This window comes from Gymnogyps californianus, chromosome 7 (assembly GCF_018139145.2).
Source record: "Gymnogyps californianus isolate 813 chromosome 7, ASM1813914v2, whole genome shotgun sequence".
In the NCBI taxonomy this organism is placed as follows: Eukaryota; Metazoa; Chordata; class Aves; order Accipitriformes; family Cathartidae; genus Gymnogyps; species Gymnogyps californianus.
Window position 1 is genome coordinate 42,884,390 of NC_059477.1, and position 22,146 is coordinate 42,906,535.

The 22,146-nt window shown below is 42.9% G+C and overlaps 1 long non-coding RNA gene across 6 annotated transcripts in view; it reads left to right on the plus strand.

The window, feature by feature from the left end:
• Window positions 1-2,036: 2,036 nt before the first annotated feature.
• Window positions 2,037-22,146, plus strand: part of LOC127018730 (uncharacterized) — a 32,697-nt gene continuing 12,587 nt past the window's right edge. For 2 of the 6 annotated variants that reach the window (XR_007766825.1, XR_007766826.1), the window contains exons 1-2: window positions 2,037-2,099; window positions 10,762-10,917. This is a non-coding gene — a long non-coding RNA (uncharacterized LOC127018730). Of the gene's footprint in view, window positions 2,100-2,893; window positions 3,299-10,761; window positions 10,918-13,396; window positions 13,494-22,146 lie in introns of those variants that run through there. The other 4 variants (XR_007766824.1, XR_007766827.1, XR_007766828.1 and 1 more) reach the window with 4 other exon arrangements.

Consider the following 22,146-nt stretch of genomic DNA (forward strand, 5'->3'; position numbering starts at 1 on the left):
TGATTGCACGGGCCGTTTCCCTTCCTCCTGGCACAGCGGTGACCTCCTCGTGCCGATCACAGCAAGGGGCTCCATGGGAAACCAGTGCCGGGGCTCTTCGCAGCACGCTGAGCCGTCTCCGAACGAGGCTTAGCATCTGGGCGCTGGGAAGGGACGCGCCGCGGGACCAGCCAGCTATTTCCAGACCATTGCCAGTTGCTCTGCAGATAAGTTTAGATGAGGGATTTAGGCCAGCAGCCAGGAGCAACGGAGACAAGTAGTCAGAAAGGAATAAAGAGAGAAAGGCTGCTCTTCTTAATGAGTGCAATAAAGCAATAAAAGTGCAATTATGCAGTAAAACTATTGTCATTTTGGGTTTGGAAGATAATGTACTGGGCAATAGTACTCATTTTAGCCTGTGTTTTCAGGCATCTTTTAGCCTCTGACATTGTAATTATGTACGACTATCTCATTCCTGCATCTCTTCATTTTTATGGGTACTGGAGCATTGCATTAGAACAATGTCAGATCCCAAAATTCTGTACGCTCACGTGGGTCCTGAACTTTGTTTTGCTTTGCCAGCTTGTGAACATGCCTTGAAATGCAGTCTCTCCATCCGTCACATTCGTCAAGTAATATGATAGCAGGGACAGTAATAATTACAGCCAAAGTGCAAGATGAATTCCCAACGCTGAACTCAGTGTATCTATTTCTCTTGCACATGAAATCTAGAAATTGTGCGTGAAATAATTTTTATCAGCTTCTTCCATACCTCATATTAATAGCATAATGTTATAGATGTTATAAATTATGGTTTCTGGTTGATTTTGAAAAATGTCCTAATTCCTGTTGTTAATTTTTGACTTAATAACTTGAAATATTGTCAAACTCAGAATAGCCTGCCTTATTGGTGCTTTGTTGTTGGTGGTTTTTTTGGCAAATATTATTTGCCCTCCCTCTCCCTCCCTGGTTTCCATCAGGTATTTTGGGAGTCAGTTTGATGGTGGACCATTAGAACAAAAGGATGAAAATACACCTGTGCTGTTTGCGTGCATTTATTCTTAACTCATTTTAATATGATCCCCTGGCTTTAGGCAGTTATTCCTCATGTATTTTTACACCTTTTTGTTGTGAAGTTTTTAAGCTGTGTTAGACTCAGTTGAGTGAAGGGATTTCTGCTTTGGGGCGGTCTAAAATGATCACCTGGGAGTTTGGTCAAACTTCTTCCCTCTGTGCTAAAACCAAACGTTACCATTTAGATTGAAAATTTTAACTTGAAGTTATATCTGCATGACAATATAACACCAGAGGTAAGTCCTACTTTAACTGTAGCTTTAGGATTGTTGCAATGGTGTAATCATCATCATCATCATCTTCTGTCCTTTAGTAAAGCACCATCCTTCCGTTTTTAATTGACTCAGGTCTTATTCTTAACAGTGGTTCATCTTGAACGCTGGGATGTAGTCACTGCTTTTCTAAAGGTTAATACAAATCTGTAATGAATGGTACAGATTAAACACTGGTGACATTCTGTTTTCCCATCTTGTATAGATAAAATATTTACACTTTAACAGAGATCAATTTAGAAAGCAGGTGCAGCTTTGATGTTTACATCTTTTAATCAGCTACCTTAATGAACAGGTTGTTTGCCAATGATTAATCACCTGCACAAATACCGCGTGGATTTGTCGATTTTGAAGTTACAGGCATCTTGGATGTCGGGTTTTTTCACCTTAAGATGAAAAATGACATAAGATGATGATGATGATTGTCTCCGTTCGAGTGCTTGAGCTGGGAAGGTACAGGAGCAGGACCGGGAGTTTTCCAAATACTAAGCAGGAAAGCCAGCCGTGGGCTAAGTGGTGAAAGGTGTCTTTTGCAGAAACACAGTCGTTATCTAGCAGGCTTTGGTAATTGCTATAACGCTTCTAATATCATCCTTCCCAGATGCAGCTTTGCAGGGAGGAGGTTGGGGGTGATCATTCCCTCCACCTGTTAGTAGCTCCTCTCCATATAAGTTAGGCTGGGGATGGTATGAGATACTTGCTGGGTGTGGAGGAGGCTAGTCTGGCTGTTGCTTCTGGTGTTGGCTTTCAAAATCAGCACTGCTGAAGGCGCAGGTTTGGTTTGCTTCTGTCTTTGTGGGGGCTTGGAGAATGGTGATGTCTAGATAGGGAAAATTATCAGGTTAGAGCATGATCTGGATTAGAGGAAAATATTAGAAGGTGGGATAGAAAGAAGGTATCAAGAGTTTAAGGGGGGAAAAAAAATGTGTGTTAGTACTTAAACTGTTGGGGTATGCCCAGTTCATTCTATTATTAGACACTGTTTCCCCAAATAATGCTGTCCAGTGGCTCAGTCTTTGTTTCTGGGTTTTTTAACTCTGTGTCTATCAAGGTATGACAACTGTTAGGGTTGGGATTGCCTAATAAGGATGAGAATTATAGTTTGGAGTATTATTTTTCTCTTAACTAGTTCAGTATGAATTTGGTGACCTTTTCTGGCTCTGGAGGTTTCTTTTGGCCTCGGTATTGTTGTATTTTTGTTGTACAGAACTAAGCCTTTTTTTGCATGAAACAAGATTGCATTGGTGACTTGAAAGCTGCTAAAAATAGCAAAATCAGAACACATTTGCCACACAACCAGGGGTGTTTTACTGTTTTTTGCAGCATCCCTGGTGGGCGATGGGGGCCTCTCTCTTTCACAGAGCAAAACCTGCAAATTTTCCTCTCAATGACAAATTTCTGGGGAAGCTCATTAATGATAAACTCTCTGCTTTACAGCTTGTAATGATTTATTTTTGTCATGCAATATCCTGCTTTCTGGTAACAAAGGCAGAGGTTGGCAATTGTCTCTGCTACAGTGGTGTCATTACGTTTTAATTTGCCACTTCACGTTATGAAGTACTCTGTGGCTTCATTTCTTCATATGAAGATTTTTGATAGTGATAAAGGTGGAAAAGCCTGCGTCCTCCTAGATAGGCTTCATGGATGCTCCACGTAAAGCTCACAGGCTGTGAATGACCAGATTACTTGCAGCAGTCTGTTAACTCATCTTATTACTAGATCATGAATCTTCTAGCTGACGCCTTGAGTGATGAGGAGGTGTTGTGATGATTTGTATCTATTTTGCTGTTTTATATTACTGTGCCTCCTGTGAAATGAATTATAATGCCAAATCATTGAGGAAATAAGATTTAAGGGAGGCTTTGCGACATGAGTGCAATATTTCAGAAAATGTAATTAGGAAATATTTAGAGGAGCAAGACACCTTAATAACTGTCTTCAGTGGAACTGAGAGTATCTGGATCCCCTTGAAGGTAAGGAATCGATTGCTCTGTAGTACAGTTCTCCTATTGATCGGTAGCCCATCTCTGCGGAGACAAGAGCTTGGCATTTAACCTTGCACAGCAGAGGCACGAAACCTGAACCTGGCGCGCGAGGAGCTCTCTGTACTCTGCTTCATCTGTAGCTGTTCTCAAATGCTGGAACAAGAACTTCTGCTCCTTAAAACAGACTTTTATTTGCTTGTTTGACAGACTGATAGCAGTTGAATTTGTGAACAATTTAAGGGTTACTGGGAATGTAGTGTTTAAGAGTTATACCCTCCACTGGAGACAAAATGCTGACACTGAGGGCCCACGTATGGTGGGCGAGGAGGAAGCGGGAGTTACTGCTGGTTATTTTTTTCATTATTCTGTTACCACTCTATCTTGGCTAACTACAGCTAATCTGGTATTTCCGGGCTCAGGAGAAATAATCACCTACTGTGTTCCTGCACCGTGAGCTAGGGAATTAACAATGCTGTCTACCCAACACCTGAAACTACCAGGTGTTATTTCCAGCATGCAGCTACAAAGTTATGTTTAAGAAATGCAGTTTGCAGCCTGGTACTGGTTTCCTGTGCTAGGTGCAGGAGTGTGTGGGTTACAAGCGGTCTTAAACCCCGTGTTGTTGCAGATCTTTTGCCTTCATGCCACAGCAAGGAATGCTTCTGTGTATCAGTGGGGATAAATGATCTCCACTGAGATACGTGCTTGACCAAATGATTGTGCTAGCCTAAAACTTTAAGTATTTAGGAGGCAATTTTCTGCAGTAAGCAAGGGATTTAGGCACTCAGCAGAGCTACAAGTGGAGAAGACTATTAGTCAGCTGTGTCATGCTGTCATATCTGCAAATACCACTTGGTATGTCCTCCTCCTAGAAAGGTCTGGGTAAAAAGAAGTCATGTTCTCCCTTGTGCAAGCTCAGTTTGAGAGGAGTGACTGCATACCTGTAACCATAGTCTGTTTTTTGCCTAGCAGTGTGGCTGATGGGAAGCTGTTTAAAAAATTTTCAAGTTAGAGCAGACACAGAGGTTCTTGGTTATGGCATGATAGGGTGAAAGATGGCTCTGAATGGGCGGACATGTTGCAGAGCAGACATAAATGCATGTCTGTGTGTCACCATCCTTTCTGCACCTCTGCTCCCAAACTGCCGCCTCCAAAGCAAAGCTCTAGTTTCTTGCTCCATCGTGGAGACGGTCACAACCTACAGCCCTTTATTCTAGGTATAGGGATGTAACATGGTGACACAAACAACATCAGAATTTAAACTGAACACCATATGTCTGCTCACTGTACGCCCTGTTGTAAAGGACAAACCGACTGCTGAAATGCGTGAGCAAAGTGCTAATCCTGCGATTGAAGGCTGTGTTCTAACCAGCCTGGCTCAATTGTCCGAGCGAAGATGCAGGTCCCTGATAGCTCAGATTGAGGGACTAAAGCATTGGTTATCTGCAGGGGAAGGGATTGGGTTTGGAGCATTTTCTTAGTTGAATCTAAACAGTCCCCGACAGCTTTGTGGCTGAGACAGGTGCACAAAAAGGATAAAAGCCTTCATGCCACCTACAATTCCCAGCATTTAACAGCAGCCTTCAGCTATTGTGAGTGGTATTAGTCCATACTGATGCTGTGATTTCTGCGCATGAGGATTTGGTCTGTTTTAAGAAGTCATGCATGAATATTAATTGTCTTTACAGCAAAGACACACATGGCATTTACAATGTGCTCCTTAGTTTCCATGTATGATTTTTTCTACTCATTTGCAGCAATTTAAAGATTGATGCCTAGGAATTAAGTGTAGCTTATAATGAGGCAAGATTTTTTTTTAAAAATGCGTATTAAACTCTTCAGTGAAAGTACACTTAGAGACAGATCTCTTGATACAGAGTTTCTCTACTTCTGCTATTTAACTGTCAGTGAAATATCACTTTGTCTTTCTGTTGCTGACTTGCTTCACAAACTGTTATACCTCTGTAATAGACTGAGTCTGTAAAACAAGATTTGGTGTTCCAAAAGATAAAACTGGAGGCTAATTCAGCACACAGGTCTCCAAAATGGGGTGTCCTCATGCAAGAGTTCACTAGGGATTATAAAATAATTTTTAGGAAAATCACAAAGATGTCATGAAAAATAGAAACCTTGTATCCAAGTGTGCTGCCAATTTACATTCACAGAAATGTTACTTAAATAATATCATGTCCAAGTAATAAGTTTTTTAGCATGTTTTATTAAGTACCAATTTAACTATACAGGGTAGAGGCATTTCTGGCTGGCAAAAATGATTTCTCCCATTCCGTAAGGCTTGTCAAAATTTTCATGTCTCTTCCTCTTTCATACTTGGATCTGTCAAAGTTTCCTATCCCAGAGTAGTAAATAGAGAAATGCAGAGGCAGCAGATGCTTTGGCTGGTGGTGAGAGCATTTGCTTCAATCGGCAACTTGAGCTTCCAGTCAGGACAAACTCTTCTACAGGGATCTGTGCAGTATTCGGCTTTTCTCTAACCAAATGCATGGACATTTATTATAAATTCTGGCCTGTTACAGTCTTCACTCAACAAGCTACAACTCTCCAGTGCCATTCTTGGGCATCAGGTACATGTAAATAAGATGTGTCATTTTGTTGTTTACTGCCCTGGTTTTGGCTGGGACAGAGTTAATTTTCTTCCTAGTAGCTTGTACAGTGTTATGTTTTGGATTTAGGATGAGAATAATGCTGATAACACACTGATGGTTTCTGTTGTTGCTGAGCAGTGTTTATACTCAGTCAAGGACTTTTCAGCTTCTCATGCCCAGCCAGCGAGAAGGCTGGAGGGGCACAAGGAGCTGGGAGGGGACACAGCCAGGACAGCTGACCCCGACTGGCCAAAGGGATATTCCATACCATAGGACCTCATGCCCAGTATATAAACTGGGGGGAGTTGGCCGGGAGGGGTGGATCGCTGCTTGGGAACTGGCTGGGCATTGGTGGGCAAGTGGTGAGCAATTGCGTTGTGCATCACTTGTCTTGTATATTCTAATTCTTTTAGTATTATTATTGTCATTTTATTATTATCATTATTTTCCTTCCTTTCTGTCCTATTAAACTGTCTTTATCTCAATCCACGAGTTTTGATTATTTTTTTTCCGATTCTCTCCCCCATCCCACTGGGTGGGGGAATGAGTGAGTGGCTGCGTGGTGCTGAGGTGCTGGCTGGGGTTAGGCCACCACATTTACACATTACAGCCAACTTTCCTGTCAATAGGAGTTTATAAAAATGCATTTCCCTTTGGCTCTTTGTAATGGCAGCAAAACCTGGTTGACTGTGGCATGTGAGGGCTTTCCACTGGGAGACCTGAGGATGCAGACATGAGAGCGCTGCATTGCTGCTCCTCTCTGTGCAAAGCTAAAGGTCGTCTGAGATTTCCTTCTGTTTGTCTTGAATTCTGACAAAGCATAGATGCTACTCTGACATCATGTGAGTCATCTGTGGGTTGCTAACAGCCTGTGCAGTCTGCTCCACAAACATGATATCTGACTTTGCTCCATTTCAGTTGACAAGTTGTTCTTCCTGCCTTGTAATACTTGCATGATTATATTTTGATTTCTATCCAGGGAGGAGGACTTGGGCTTTGTCTGAGCAGTGCTTTTACAAAAACCGAAAGTCTCCAACACTTACATACTTCCTTTTTATGATGAGGAAAGACTAATCTTGATTCTATTTCGATTCCCTGGACCTCTGCACATTGCCAGCCTTTAGAGTAAATAATATTTGTATGACTGATCTTAAGCTCCCACTGCTTTTGGATACTTCCCATCGGTATACTGCAAGTTTGGTGCCTGGGGTGCAGAATTAATTTCTGTAGTAACCAGCTGTGATACTGCAGGGAGTGGTGACTTCAAATGGAGAAAGAACAGAAGGAACAGCTCAAGGCTTTAACTGGAACCTGAGTTTCATGCAAATGCCATTTAGAACGAAGGACCTAATTGTACCTTTGTTTATGACATGGAAGAAACATTAGAAATCCCCAGGCTAGATGATGCGAAATGTATGTGTTTCTGCAGATCTTAAATGTTTGGTTTAATGTCTACAAATGGTAATAACTGAAGTGCTTCACAAGCATTAAGCATTTTCAGCACCTTAATGAGGAAGGAAACATTAAAGGAAGTGGCCATCTCCAGAGTTAATTGGCATTTCTTATCCCAAGTGTATCTTGACCATTATTCCTTTATCAGCAATATGTGGAAGAACATTGTCATCTATCTTTTGTAGATTTTCCCCTAAAAACTTAGGGATTCCTGCTTTTTACCATGAAGGGAGAACACAGACAATTTAATGCTGAATGGCAAAATACCATAAGAGGTTGCGCAATGAGGCGGTGGGTTGTACACAATGAAACTGGAGGGACTTTGAGTGACAGATCACATCAACATGAGAGCTCAGAAAGGAATTGGCTTTGCTTTTGCCTTCAGCAGCACAACCTGTTCTTGGGGGGGTGTTCAAAAAGGGGATCCTTCTCCTGCAAATGGGTATTTGCTATTCCCAAGTGTAATCCATGGGGAATCAGTAATATTGTGATGAAAATGCAGAAGTGGATTTGGAGGAGAGGGGTGTTGGGAGAGTTGCTGAGAAACATCCTCTTCATTGCTGTTTGACTTGCTTGAGTTGCGTGTAAGTGTGCAGTGCTCCTGTGCTTCTCCAGACCCAGCACAGCCCGTGCAGGTGGACTGCATCTCTAGGGACAAATGGGAATATAGAAATTGGAAGGGAAGCTGTAATATTTTTGGTTTGATCCAAGTGTTTGATAAACTTCAGAAATGAAGAAAAAAAAAATTGAGATTGCTAGTATATTTGCATGTCAAAGATGGTCAATGAACTTCTCTTCAGCCTGCGTGCGGAAAAGAAAAGGGTAGAGGGAAAATTGTGCTTTTTAATGAAGGCAAAATGTTGCAAAACCTCCTTACTACAAAGTTGTGCTGAAAAATTGACTAATATACCAGCAACTCACAGATATGTATGACAAATAGGCAATCAGTTATTTTCTAGATACTATCTTGAGTAAAGTGAAGATAACACCGTAGAAGCTGAAATACACAGAGGAAAACAGCCTTCTGCAAATTACTGTCTTATTTTTCATTTGTTGCTTGGGGGACAGCGTAGGCAGATTGCCATTGTTTTAATGGCATTTGGGTAACTTTTTTCAGATTGGGACTGATGTAAATCCCATTAAACTTGCTGGGAATCATTTAATTCACTTCATGGCTCTTTTCGCTCAGCCCTGTAAAAGGACAGCACCCTTCATTGCTATTACTGTTTAATTATTATTGTTCGATATGCCCCTGGGTCTGCTGTTCAAGTTATTCTAATATCCGTACTGCTGAGGAACAGGGATTTGGCAAGTGGCAGTACCTTTCTGCCAGCCAGAAACATGGGAGGGCCGGAGGAGTTGAGGTGTGCATAGCTGTAATGATAACACCCTTGCATACTCTAGCTATGTGCAGTTTTGCATAGATGTATTGACCAAATTATTGGTTTTTAAGCAAAACCCCTGGCCAAATCTTCATCTTATGTAGTTCTACTGAAGGTGATGAAGCAGTACCTCTTTATTCCAGCTGAGATATGGCTCACTGTACTTGCCACTAGCTGGGGCAGTGTAGGTGAAGGGCAGGAGTCTACAACACACAATATGGGGGCTTCCCCTGTCCCTCACCTGATGTTTAGCTGTTTGATCCATGTTTCTTTATGCCTGGAGCAGTCTGTGTCCCAAAGAGGAGATGGAAGGGCTGTGCTTTGTGCACTCTTCTCCCTTCTGCCCCTTGACACTGCTCTGGGCACAGCTGGCAGCACCTATAGCATGTCCTGCCCGATGTATCTTGCCACGTGGACCAGCATCTTGACATGAATTCACCACAGGTTGACACCTGGGGGAACAAATACTGTCTCTAATTCTTGAAAGGTCTCTTAATTTGTATGGAATATTACTTTCTATGTTGAATGAACAGAAACACCTGAGAACTTGCAGGTATCTGAAATAAACAAAGGAAAGAAGTTTACTTTGAAAAGCCATCGTTCTTGTCGGTGACTGGCAGTTTTGTAACTTGGCCTCTAAGCTTGGAGCAGAGATCAGATCTGTGTCCATTGTATGTGGGTATCCCTTTCCAGCAACAACCACTTAACCAGTGAATCAGGAGTAAAATTTCATTCCTCATCCTTACAGCAATAAGTTATCACACTGAAGCATGAGATGTGATTTTTTTAATTAATTGCATTTTAGCATGCATAAATACATGCTTCATTATTGTCTGTAAAATTAGCTTGCCCCTCTTTAATATTCAGCTGCTGTGCTTGATTCCAGCCTGCTGTGGCAAACCACTCCACATGTCGCTTGTTTGTGCTTAATATCTCTGCTTTGAGTTTACAAGGTGAGACCAGACTTATTTTCCCTTTTACCTTGTGTTAGGGAAGCTGCAGAGAACTAGCAAGTCAGCTGTGGTGAGCTAACTGCTCATCGCTGGGTATGTTCATTGCTGGAGATGTGGAATTTGTATTAGCTTGCGATTTAAAAAAAATTCGTTGTTTGCTTCCCTACTGTCCAGAAACACAAGTGTCAAGTTAGCATGTACTGACGGAGCCATTTATTTTTAAACTCAAGAGGGGATGCTTGTTTTGGTCTTGCTGGAAATTGTTTAAAACCTGCAAGGATCTTAAAGGGCAGCGAGCTCTTGAACCATCTTTCCCCCTTGAATAAATTTGTGATTTCAGGTCTGTGGATGATGAGCTGATGGACATAAAACTGTGCCTGATGTTCTGCTGTTGTCATAAACCCTACGGCTTGATGGCCAGCGGTGCTGGGGGTCTGTCTGCCTTCTGCTCTTCTCGGGTCATGCATGACTCCTGCAGACAGTGTGTCTCGGGATGCTTTCCAAGATGAATGTCCCAGAAGCAACGTAGTGGTGTGAAATGGCAGTGACTGGAAGAATGAAACGGTTACACAGCAGTGCCAAACAGCACAGCTCATCTTTACGGTGCTCTTCCCTAGGCTAGGGAAAAGAAAATGTTTCTTCTGCGTAGGCCATTGTGGGGGATGAATGGTGAATTGCTGTTGTGTTCTGCTCCATCCAAATCACTAACTTCTATTTACTTTCTCGCTTTCCATCCAAGGAGGGATTTGCTATCATTTGGTATTGCTATCATTTGAGCCACTTACACAGACATCATACTTGACCCTAAGTTAAAATACTCTCTTTGGGTGTGCTAACCCTTGTGGGGCAGATGGCTATGCCCATTTTGATCTAGGGAAAACTGGGGCAGGGTGAGACGGAGCTGTTTGATCAGAGCTGCGAATCAAGGCAGTGGTGGAAATCTTCCCAGTTTTGTTTTATTCATTAAATTAAATGTTCTTCTGAGTTCCTGAAAATATACCAGCCTAGTTCCTACTGCACAGAAGTCACTTCTCAATGTTATTTTCCATTATCTCCCACAGAAAATGAACTCTCAGCATTTATCCTTGCTATGCCTGTAACATAAAGCAACCATATTTCAAAAACAAGGAACAGAAGAGGAGAATGAATGGCGGGAGCAGTGGCAGGAGCCGTCAGGTGTGTGCTAAAGGGTCTGTAGGAGCGGTTTGTGCCCACAGGTAAGGGTAAAATGTGGGTTTGGCTGAAGGACAATGATGTGGTTTCACAGTGACTACCTAGATCTTCTTCTTTCCTTCTATGTAAGAATGAAAATAGAAGGTTCTAAGTACCTTAAAAAAAGTGTCAAAAATGTCATTCTTCCTCAAAGACTGGGTTTATCTTTAGAACAGGGCTGCTTGTAAATAATATCTGAGACATCAGGAATATTCCTTGCAGATCTCTATGGGTTCTGATAATGCCCCACTTGTGGCAAAAGCAGCGTCAAAAACGGGTAATTCACTAGGGAAGCTGAGAGGATGCCAGGAGAGCGGTTGCCTGCTGTGTGTTTGTGCGTGCGCTGAGACTAAAGGCTGGCCAGGAACCTGCTGGAGGATAATGGTGTGGACAGAGGCACTGGTGGTGCTGGTAAGCTGTGGTCTGCTTTGCAAGACCCCGCTGCGAGCTCAGGAACTGCTTGCACGATTCCCGCTGACCCCGTTGGTGCTTTATTGCTTATGTCTAGTTTCACTGGTGTGCTACCCAAGGTATTTCAGTAACCTTCAGAGAGGGCTTTGAGGTTTCTCTGGTACTCTGCTGGCTGGCGGCTCAGCAAAACGGGCAGTTTGACTCCTCCAAAGCCGCTCTTTCAGTGCCAGCAAAGATCACTGCAACCACCCCTGGGGAAGTGCTTTGGCTTGACACACAGGTTGCTTCACCAGAGGAGACAACGTGGCGAAGCAGGTGAACGGAGGGCACAAAAGACAAAATCCATCTGAGAAATGTCAGGCCCATGACAAAGGGGAGGGGAAGCTGGGGAGCAGTGTTATTTCTAAAACACAGCTATAAGTGACCTTTAAATGTTCGTAGCAGTCCTAAGAAAAGCGAGAGGAAGGCGTAAAAGATTTTGTTTAGCTAACTTTAGGTCACAGAGGACAGTGAAAATGATGGAATTGTGCAAAATAAAAGATCCTTCTTATAGGCAAAAGTTTAAAATTGGTCACAGGGGTTTTGCACTGTAATGTTTCATTTAGTCCAATATATTAGAGGTTGTTGCTTGGTTGCAAGCAGGAGGAGGAACTAAGTACATCACAGAAAATATCAGTTCCTGAGGATGAGTTTCTCTTCAGTAAATCCTAGGTATGTCAAATCCTGTTTCATCTATATATTTCACCCTACTTGAGTTATCTCCAGCTATCATTTCTTTATCACTTTGGTACGTAGGCAATGGAGCCTCTGCCTTCACCTGCTTTGATTTCAAGCATTAGCTCTCACCTGCTGTGAGCTAAATTGTTTTAAGGTATGAAAGTAAAATTTTCAGCTAGAGCGAATTCACATGTTCAGCGTAATGCATACCTTTAATTACATCCTAAGTGAATTTACAGTGATTCTTTGAGGGCTAAGTGTCTTGCCCAGAGTCTTTTTGTACTAGTTCTGGCTGAGTTGGGCCAAAATGAAGGTTTTGGAGATCCCTTGCTTCCAGGTCTGCTGCAAAGCGGTGGGCTTTGCTTTCAGCCTTTTCAGTGCCAGGGTTGGTGTGAACGCTTCTCCCTCTGGTTAGCCAGGAAAACTGGGACTCAGAGCCTGATATTAGAGTACCTGAGAGGTAAGATAAGACTCTGACATATTGCAGGGTTACCCAACCCCTGCCTAGAAAAAAAACAGTGAAGTAGTTAATACTGACTGCTGTATGAAGATGGTTATTTAGGCAGGAATAACAAAAATATTCCAAGGCTCTGGTGCTCCCTGCACAGCTTTCCCTGGTGCAAGCAGAAGGGGGTGGTGACTAGTTTGAGCATCAGGTGTGTCAATAAAAAGGCATTAGAAATTGCTCGTCTTGTTCACCTAACTCTTTTGTTACTGCACTGTCAACTACTGCATCCTGCACGAGCCAGGAATTGGAGAAACTTGAGTGAACATCATAGCATCAGCAATTAGTAAAATTGTCTTTTATTACTTGAGTACCATTGTCTCCAGGGAGGTACGTACAAATGTTTACGACAATGTGGTCCTTGACAATGAAGTATGTGGAGAGAAAAATCTGTCCTTTCTCAGGGATTCAGTTAAATGACTGCAAAGCAGTGACAGTTCATCTGCTTCTCTGTCAAAACATCGTGCCAAGGCTGAGACTCCCTTCCTCTGCATCGCACTTGTGGTGTGGACTGTCCTGGGGGGCATCTGCGTTGGCTTGATGAGCAGGAGTGGACTTGTCTAATAATGTCATCCCAGAGACAGGGTGCCTCTACAGTCTCTATTTTTAGCGACATGAAGTGCGATGGGCAGGGGTTATCTTGTTTACAGTGCTATTGTTAAATAAAACGTGCTTCTGAATCTGAGACTAATATTTGCTTGGGAAAAAAAAATCATTAGGTTTCTCTTGTAAAGATGAATGTGTAGTTTTGAGGAACTGTATTTGTCCTAGAATAGTTAGCAGCTGCTGTAATAATTCTTCTGAGGTTATAAAAAAAAAAGTGACAGGCTTTCTGGGGTTTGTTTTGGTAGGAGTCCAAAAAAGAAGAAAATTGGGTTTCAGGCATCAAATTCATCACTGGAGCTGGAAATGAAGGAAAGTCAGTGCAGCCCTGAAGCTTTGCTCCAGGTAATAGCAGGAGAAAGTTTTCTAACTGCTGGTCTTGCTTCCACCAAAAAGGGAGAACAAATCCACGGCTGCAGTTGGTCCTGGGTCAGAAAAACATCCTGGGCTGGTCACGTCTTTTAAAGACACTGTCTTACAATAGCTACAGACTGAAGCATGCTCCTCTATGTTGGTTCACATAAATCTCATTCTTCCATGCTGTTTTCCTGAAATTATAAAGCAGAAGATCCCTGTCCTTAGAGTGAAACAGGGAGTGAGAATGGTTATAGCCTCCTTAAAGCTTGTTCTGCTTATAGGGCTGATGTCCCTTGTGCTAGATTAGTGTTCCTATTCTTCAGATTTCATAGGTATCCATCGCTGTAGAACAATACATAAATACCTCCCATACCTGAACAAAATAAATCACTTTTTTCACCTAGAAATAGCTTAACTGGAAGAAATGGAGCATAAAATATTGCACAGCAGGTGGCAATGGTGAAATGATAAAAAAGAAACAGAAAATAACTGCGTAGTTGCTTTAGTTGCCTTTTTTTCCTTCCCCAGAAGGGAAAATGATTCGCAAATTACTTTGAGATGGATGCTTTGAGCCTTAGCAGTGTCAATTTCCATGACTGAGGGGACATAGTACTTAATCTACCTACTCAGTCTATGTGGGTAACCACCATCTTTTATTTTTATATTTTAATGAGCACATGTAAGTCATACCAGGTTTCCAAACAAGCCTAAATCATAAGAGTACTCCCAGAAGCTTTGTTTCCTCCTCTAAACTCTCAAAACTGGAGAGGGAAAGCAGTAATGCTGGCAAGCTGTTGATGGACATATCTGTGCAGGGAGTCTGAATTCATGCTCTGCACTTGGGAATGCCTGCACCCCAGCTGGCAGCAAAATGGGGTAGGGGAGAAGCTGTGGGTGCCCTATATCTTTATAATCAAGTAAACTGTGTAACCAGTCATCTCTAGTGGTCTAGAACATCTTTGCCCAGTGTTCCTGCTGTCTGCTCAGCAGCAACGCAGCTCTTGGATGTGTCTTCCCAGGGACCGGGCACCAGGGTGTCCCTTTGAGGAGCATGGGGAAACACATAATGAACATCTGGATGTAGGTGAGGAAGATGAGGTTACTCTTCTGACAACAAAAACTTCTAGGATGCAGTGCAAATGTCGGGAAGCGAATTGATCCTTGCATAAAGTCATCCTGACACGTAGGCTCTACCTGGTGTAATTTGGCTTTGACTCTGAATTTTGTGGATCAACAGCTTTAGCCAAAACCTGCCGAGTTTTCAAATTGGGGTAACTTTGCATGTGACTTCTTTAGGATTCCCCTGAAGTCCCGGGTATTAACGTCTGTGAGGAAGATGTTACTAGATGAGAGAAACTGTTGCTTTTTACTCTTGTGCTCTCTTGTTAATAACCCAAGTTTTGCGTAATGTCAGAAGTTGTGAATTAATTGGTCTTAGTTGAACTATCTTTCACTGTGTCTGCTGGCACTTTTGTACCTGGAAAGGCCAAAGAATAAATGGACCATAGAAACAAACTATCTGTGTACTGAATGCAGCTTTCTCTGTTTAAAAACCTGGAGGAAAGCTGCGTTCTTCAATTCCCTCTGCATGTTTCTGTTCCAGGACTAGGCAGCGCTCTTGCATCTTCTCAGGAATCCATTTGGCACTTCTCGTGAGCAATAAAATCAAATCTGAATCAAAGGAAAAAGTAAACATGGACAAGAACAGCCTGTTGTTTTGATGTCAGACCAGAGCCAGTCATAAGAATTCTGGCTAAAACAGGTTTTTATTAGAATTTGGTCAGTTGACATAAAAAACATGCTGCAGGAGTGTCTTGGTTTTGAAGTCCCTGTTGAAAGCAGCAAGATTTGGGTGGAAGCAAGCCAGGCCATGGAGCACCTGGGGCATTATGGGCTTGGGTTGTGTAGGCTGGCAGAGAAAACCTCTCTGGAAAATACCAGAAACAAGATCACTTATGTAAATCTGCTTTGGCACCATATATGCATGCATTATGACAATTACAGGATGATGTATTGTGTGCTTCATGCATTTTGAGAAGGCTTTTCTTAGTCATATGACTATATATGCATTTGTTTGAATCTTTTCAGTTTTATATTTGATCGTCTCTAATGACAGTAAGTTTCACAAGTTAATTGAATTCTTAAGCAGTTTCTTTTTTGTTTTTTCCCTGGGAAAAACATATCATCTCATACATTCCCCTGAAGATGCAAAGCTTTGAAATGTATTTGAGTCTAACATGGAATTTATTTTACGACAAAACAGAAGATACTTACAGATGAAAAATAAATACCAAGAATAAGTCATGCATTTTTCATTCTGAGTCTGAGGGCAGAGAGCTGAGTAGTCTAAATATTTAAGATAAGCCCTCTGGTACCCAGAAGAGCTCAGTATGGGTGTGTGCGTGCTGGGTGATGGCTGAAACATCACGGTGCCACAGGGATCTGTGCTGGTTTACTGGTTAGCGTTGAGGCAGATGGTCTTGCAAGGATGGAGGTGTGCCTCGTGACACATGAAGCCACAGGGATCGGGTGGGTGACCCTGTGTCCAGCTGGGATGGCTCTTTGCAGGGATGGGGATGCAAAGAGCCCCATCTGTGTGGTGTATGTTGTGCTGGACCCCCTTATTTACCAGCAGGTAATCATTAGTTATTTTAAAAAGTACCTTATTTACCTTATATTATTTACTATGTAGGTGAAATTCTCATTGCAAAGGTTATCTCTACTATCCACTGTTGTCACCAAAAATGAAGTGGGATTTGGGGGGGGGGGGGGGGGGGGGGGCATTAGGCTCTAAGTGATCCAAACCTGTAAACCAAGAGAGGGGAAGAGGTCGGGGGGGAAAGTAAACTGCTGATCCTCAGGTAATTCCTCTGTAAGACAAAAGAGTATCATATATTTCCAGTTTACATCCTTTTAACATCTTCAACAAAACAATTTCTCCTGCTTATATATGGGAAAGCTCTAATGTGTTTCTTAGTTTGCTGTAACTGAACTTTCTCAGCTTAACGATCAAGATTATTTGTTCTCCATTGGGAGTAATGATCAACCACATCATGTGATCCTCCAAAAACATGTATTGCTCTTCAGGAAAACCATGCAATATGCTAACATACACAGGGAGTGTATCGGGCAGCACATCCCCCAGCAGTGCTGATTGCTCTCTGTATTATCTCAGATCATCACCTCTGAATGCGTTGTCTTGCTTCTATGTCACTGCATGGGCATCACTTATATGGGTGCCTATCTGTTGGCAAGTGGAACTGATATCATCAGCTCTGAGTTGATGTTAAAGGAAGTGGCAGGAATAAAAATTTTAGAGGTGAATAAGATCCATGTGGCTTTCAGTGTAGTGAATTTGCATTTTGTCTTCACCTGTTTCCAGATGCAGTTATTTTTCCACTACTGTCTTCACTTGGTTTTATTGAGCTTGCTTCCTTTGGCCAATAACACTTGGTCTATCTGAACAGCCTACAGGTTACCAGACTTTCATTATCACGCTTTTCCTTGCTTCCTGCTCTTGCAAAAAGCTTGCCATTTTACAAATTGTTCCTCATCAGAGGTAATGTGTCTCTCTGAAATGGAGGCACTTTTCCCTTTACTTGTTCCCAGAAAGTGGCCAAAACACCTGCAGATGCTGATGGATTTTAAAAAAGGAAAATCAAATGTTGTCTCAGCCAGAAGGCTGTTCAATTAACTTTTCCTGCTGGGAATTATTAGACCTGAGGCTGTGCTGTTGGGAGGGATCATTTCTTAGCATCAATGCTAAATGAATTAGGACTTTGTTGGTAATAGAAGAACTTCTCTGACATGAGAAGCAGCAGCAAAGCAGTGAAAGTTTAAATAAATATCGGATGGAGTTCACTCTTGGAGCACCATGATGTTTTGCTGTGAAAAATACATTTAAATGGCTAAAATGTAGACGTTATCAAAAACATTGACGTTTGCTGTAGGAATGCCAACTTAAACATGGTATTAAAAGCAGAAATCTTTGATGTTTGCTTATTTTATTTTTCTAAAACTTACCTCTTCCTTAACACAAAATCTCTGAATCCTTCCCTTATACTGCTCAGCTCAGCCCGTCCCTGGGTAACAGGCAAGCAGCTCCCGTTAGCCCAGGATGACTTGCCGTGGTGCTTACAGCCCGTCTTAAGGGCTCTGTGGACCACTGGTCAAAACCAGAGCCAGCTGCACCCGAGCACTCATGGGTACCTTGGTGCTCAGGTGAGCACTCTAGCTTGGTCCAGCGGCCAAACTCTGACATTTGAAATACAAAATGCTTGGAGAACATTAAAAATACAGTGGATTATATTTCTAAAAATGCTACATGGATGTACAATTGAAGCATTACTGTGGGCTGAACCCCAAACTCTTCTTTTGGGGAAACCACTAAATGCATCATAAAACTCTTACATATCTTTTTATTTGAATCGTTGACAAAACCATGAGCAAATTGTTTGATTGAGCCTAATTGTGTTTTTAAACAGAACAATACTTGCTTATTCAATTTTTTAGCCAACACTCTACCAGTAAACTCTTCTGCAAGTCAATGGTGCATGTATATTCACCAGTTTTAATCGAGGGATGTATGTGGCACTGTCTGAACTCGATGCGTGACCAGAATGTCAGCCTTATTTCATGATCTCCTGTCACAGTCCTGATCAACTTGGAATAAATAATTGGGGTTGCCCTGCGCTTGCTCTTCCTTTGACCCTCTGCTTCAGGAGTTGTGGACTGATGTTGGCAGAGCTGATCACAAGTAGGAGGAGGCTGTGTATATTTTTTAGAAATCTCCCTCTCTCTGGTGCGGTGCTGCTAAGGAAGAGGCAAGGTTTGGAGCGATGCTTGCATGGCGAACAGCGTGTTGTCCCTGCTGGTACACCTGCACATGGGGCTGAGCATGGCTTTCCCATCACACTCTTAACACAAGTTATAAGTGTCAGAACTTGAGTGCTTCTCAAAATGCACAAGAGGAATGTGTTGTAATCTGTTGTGCATTGCCTAGAAGCCCTTTCAATTTAACTTTCCTTTTCTCCTTTAATAGGTCACTTGCTTTTATGCAGTGCTCTCTTCTTGATGCATAACTTTAACTTCTTTCTTTCCTTCAGACCTGCTCCAATTTCAGTATTTCATTGCTTTCCAGATCTTCCCCTCTTCAGTTTCTTTTGATTGTGATTTGATTTTCCTCAAGTCGCTTTCTGGCACTCTGAAAACTAAGTTTTGCAGCAGCATCTATGTTGACATTTAACAACAGAGGAGCCGGTGCCTGTTGGCAGGGAAGCCTGATGGGGACTTGGGAATCCAACCTGTCCTACCCATCTCCCCCACCTCCAGTAACTCGCCTGCTTTAAAGGGGGTTCTTGTGAGTGTAAACACACTATAAATTGGCGTCTCAGTGTGGTGACGCCCAGTTAGTTGGATCTATTTCCTTATGAAGAGCAACGGTTTTTACTTGTCTCCCTTCAGAGCAAGGGATTGAGTTTGCGTGAGTGGCTTTGGAGCGGTTTTTGAGAAGCAGAGGTGTGCCTGTGGCTGGGGGGGGACTTTGGTTTCTAGGGAAAACGAAGCCTGGGCTTAGCAAGTACAAAATGGCACATTGCAGAACCCCCACCTACACTGGGTGCAATGTGACATCTCGGCATCCATCATCCGGGACAAAACTAACAGCAAGTCACTGGGGCAAACCCATCCCTCAGCCGTGTAGTTGCGCTGTCTTTAGAGGAATTGCATGCTGGTATAATAAACAAGAAACCCAATTGTTACCTTGTGGTGTCAAATGATGAGCTGAATAATTACTGGGTGAAGGTGGCTTTTTGCTTGGGGCTCTGGAGGCCCATCGTTCTGCCCAGAGGTGGCTTGTGCAGCCAGTACCGGTGGGAAAGAGGGGTATTTTTGTGGGGTCATTGTATTTATGTGCATTGATACATATATAAGTATTCTAATGGAGCAAAATCGCACGCTTTAAAATGACTACTCTGACCTAAAGCTCTTCTGTGCTTATCCTCCAGAAACTGGCTCTCATGCTTCCCCTTCAAAATATGGCTCAGAAATGGAAGTGGGTGATGCATTTCAATCCAGGCTTGTTAAACAGCTCCTGACGAAGGCTCAGCTGCTCTGACCTGCTGTTGTGGGAGAGGTTTGGGCAAATTGCTTTAGGGATTGCTCCCAGGTAATTAAAACATGCTTTGCCTCTCACCCCTCTAGGCTAATTTGAATTTGTACTGAGAGTTACAGGGGGGAGTTAATGGGTTTTCTTACAGGAGCTTATTCTCTGGGGAATGAGCAATGTTAAAAATTTGTTAAGAATTAGGTAGAATCGGTAAACCTATGCTGTTGGGGTTGGAGTGGCTATGTGTGGTCAGGTCATAGGGAAACACAGTCCTGAGCTCCTTGGCTGACGGGAGCTTGCAGACGCGTGGGTGATTAGCTGGGCACCAGCCATAGGCCCGGCTATTTAAAAAAAAAAAAAAGTGTACCAGTACTCAGCACATGGGCTTTTAGCTAATGAGCATCCCAGGGAGTGGATGCAGCTCTTGGCTGTGCTGCCAGAAAGGAGAGGGAGAATCGCAGCATCCGAGCAGCAGTGGTAATGGAAAGTGCAATTAAGGCATGTATGTCAGCCTCCCCTCTAATTGAATCTGTGGGCTACAAATAGATGTGTGCATGCAAGTCTAACGGGTGTGCCTCCGAGCTGGACACGTATCTGCTAAATTCAAGGCGCCAAAAAAGAGACCCTCAGCTTGAGCTGTCCTTACTTGCAACACTTCAAGTACATCTGTAGCAATCTCAGATTTCTGGTTTGGGGTGGTTTTTTTTTTTTCCTGTTTTGATTTGGGAAGGTGATGCTCCTTTCCTTAAAACTTGGGTGTGTGCTAATCGCTTGGTGAGGCTGCGTTTGTGGAAGTGTAGCCCTGCCCCGAGGGAGGGCTCCTGGTGAGAGTGGGGTTACAGCACCTGCGGGCTCCACCGGTGAATACTCACCTACTGCTGCTGCCAGGGCAGATGCTTTAACTCTTGGGTCTGTTCACGAGAAACTCCTTTTCCGCTGGTGAAATACGTAGTAGTCCTTATAAATCAGCAGTAGACTAAGTTTGTGTGTCGTTTTTTAATTACTGGAAAATCCCTGGGATCAGAAGATGGCATCACAAGGTTTATAGCTCAGCTTTAGTTTGGATTCAAATGCCTTACTTGGTCAAAATTTGCTCTGAAATTCAAAAGAATTTGTCTGAATAAGGCACGCAGGATGCAGTTTATCATCAGCATGTGCCGTGGGTAATTGTACTTACTCAGCTCTCTTAGCTGCATACAGCCTGATAAACAGAGCCAGACCCATTACAGACTAAACCAAATAGTAAGATAAATCCTTACTTTCAAAATTAACTAGGCAGTAAAGCGTGTTGTTTTTCACTAAATGTCTATAAGTTGTAGCTGAATAAGGTATTTGTTCTCTCTGAATGGACCAAGAGCTATAAATAATGTGGGGCACAGTCTGGATTTACTGTCTCTGACATCTCATAATGATAGTAGTGTTACAGGGATTTAAAGGAGAAGATGCTTCCTATAGCTGAGTAAGAACACAACGTGTATTGGTGTGACGTCTGCAGTCATGGACGTGGTGATGGCTTTTTCTATGGGATGCGGGCAGAGCTGCGCATGATGTGCGGCTGGGTGACTGCCGGCAGGACCAGGCTGTAAAAAACAGTTAAATATAGCAACGCAATTCCCCCCCCCCCCCAAAATGTATAGACCTGTTATGGCTTTAGTCATAATTAAGAATGTATTAAACCTGGTGCTGTCGATTAACCTAACTGGCATAAAGATCTGGCTGAGGCCTGGGAGGAGATGCATACTCAAGCTGAGATGAGGCTTTAAAGGAGAGAAAACAGTCTGAGAAACTTGCTTTTATGTACAACAAACAGGGCAGAGCTCTAAAAGGAGCACCAGCCTCTGACAAGCTGCTTGAAGGGCACGTGTGGCTCTACCTAGCTCTAATTTGAGTGAAACATAATTGTAATAAAAACTGGAAAATATTCAGCTACTTAAAGCATGAGAGAAACTCTTAACATTGGTTTTCTGTGAACACCAAGAAAGAAGACTGCTTATCCATGCTGAAGCGGTAAAAAGCCCTGCTACCTTCGGTGTGTTGCTGAAGGTGGGATTTGGATAAAGATAAAGAAGCGGTTTGTGTGAATGCCTCGGTAACTCGGGGCTAAGGCTGAGCTGCACGTGGGTGCCGAGGAGGTGTTTGCTGCGGTGCAGCTGGGTGTTGGCTCTGCGGCTCTGACGATCGCTGCCGTGGGGCTGCGCGGTGAGTTCGGTCTGGCCCTGCTGAACTCCCACCAGCGACAGGATGGTGGCTTCAATTTTATTATTATTTTTTTTTAAGGCTTCTGGGTATATTATAGTGAGCTGATATTGTGCTGCTAGGTCTCCGTTTCCCAATTTTATCTAACTTTTATGTTTTCATACGCATGTTAAACCACTTACTGTGCTGGTTCTCAAGACAGAAGAAGCTCGGGTGATGCCGAGGGTGCGTGCTGTGTTTAGCTGGCTGCCTGCAATGCTAGCGCTCAGGGGTGTGCAGCCATACTCATCACCAAAAGGCATCACATTAAAATCTACACAAATTAGCTTCGTATGTGTG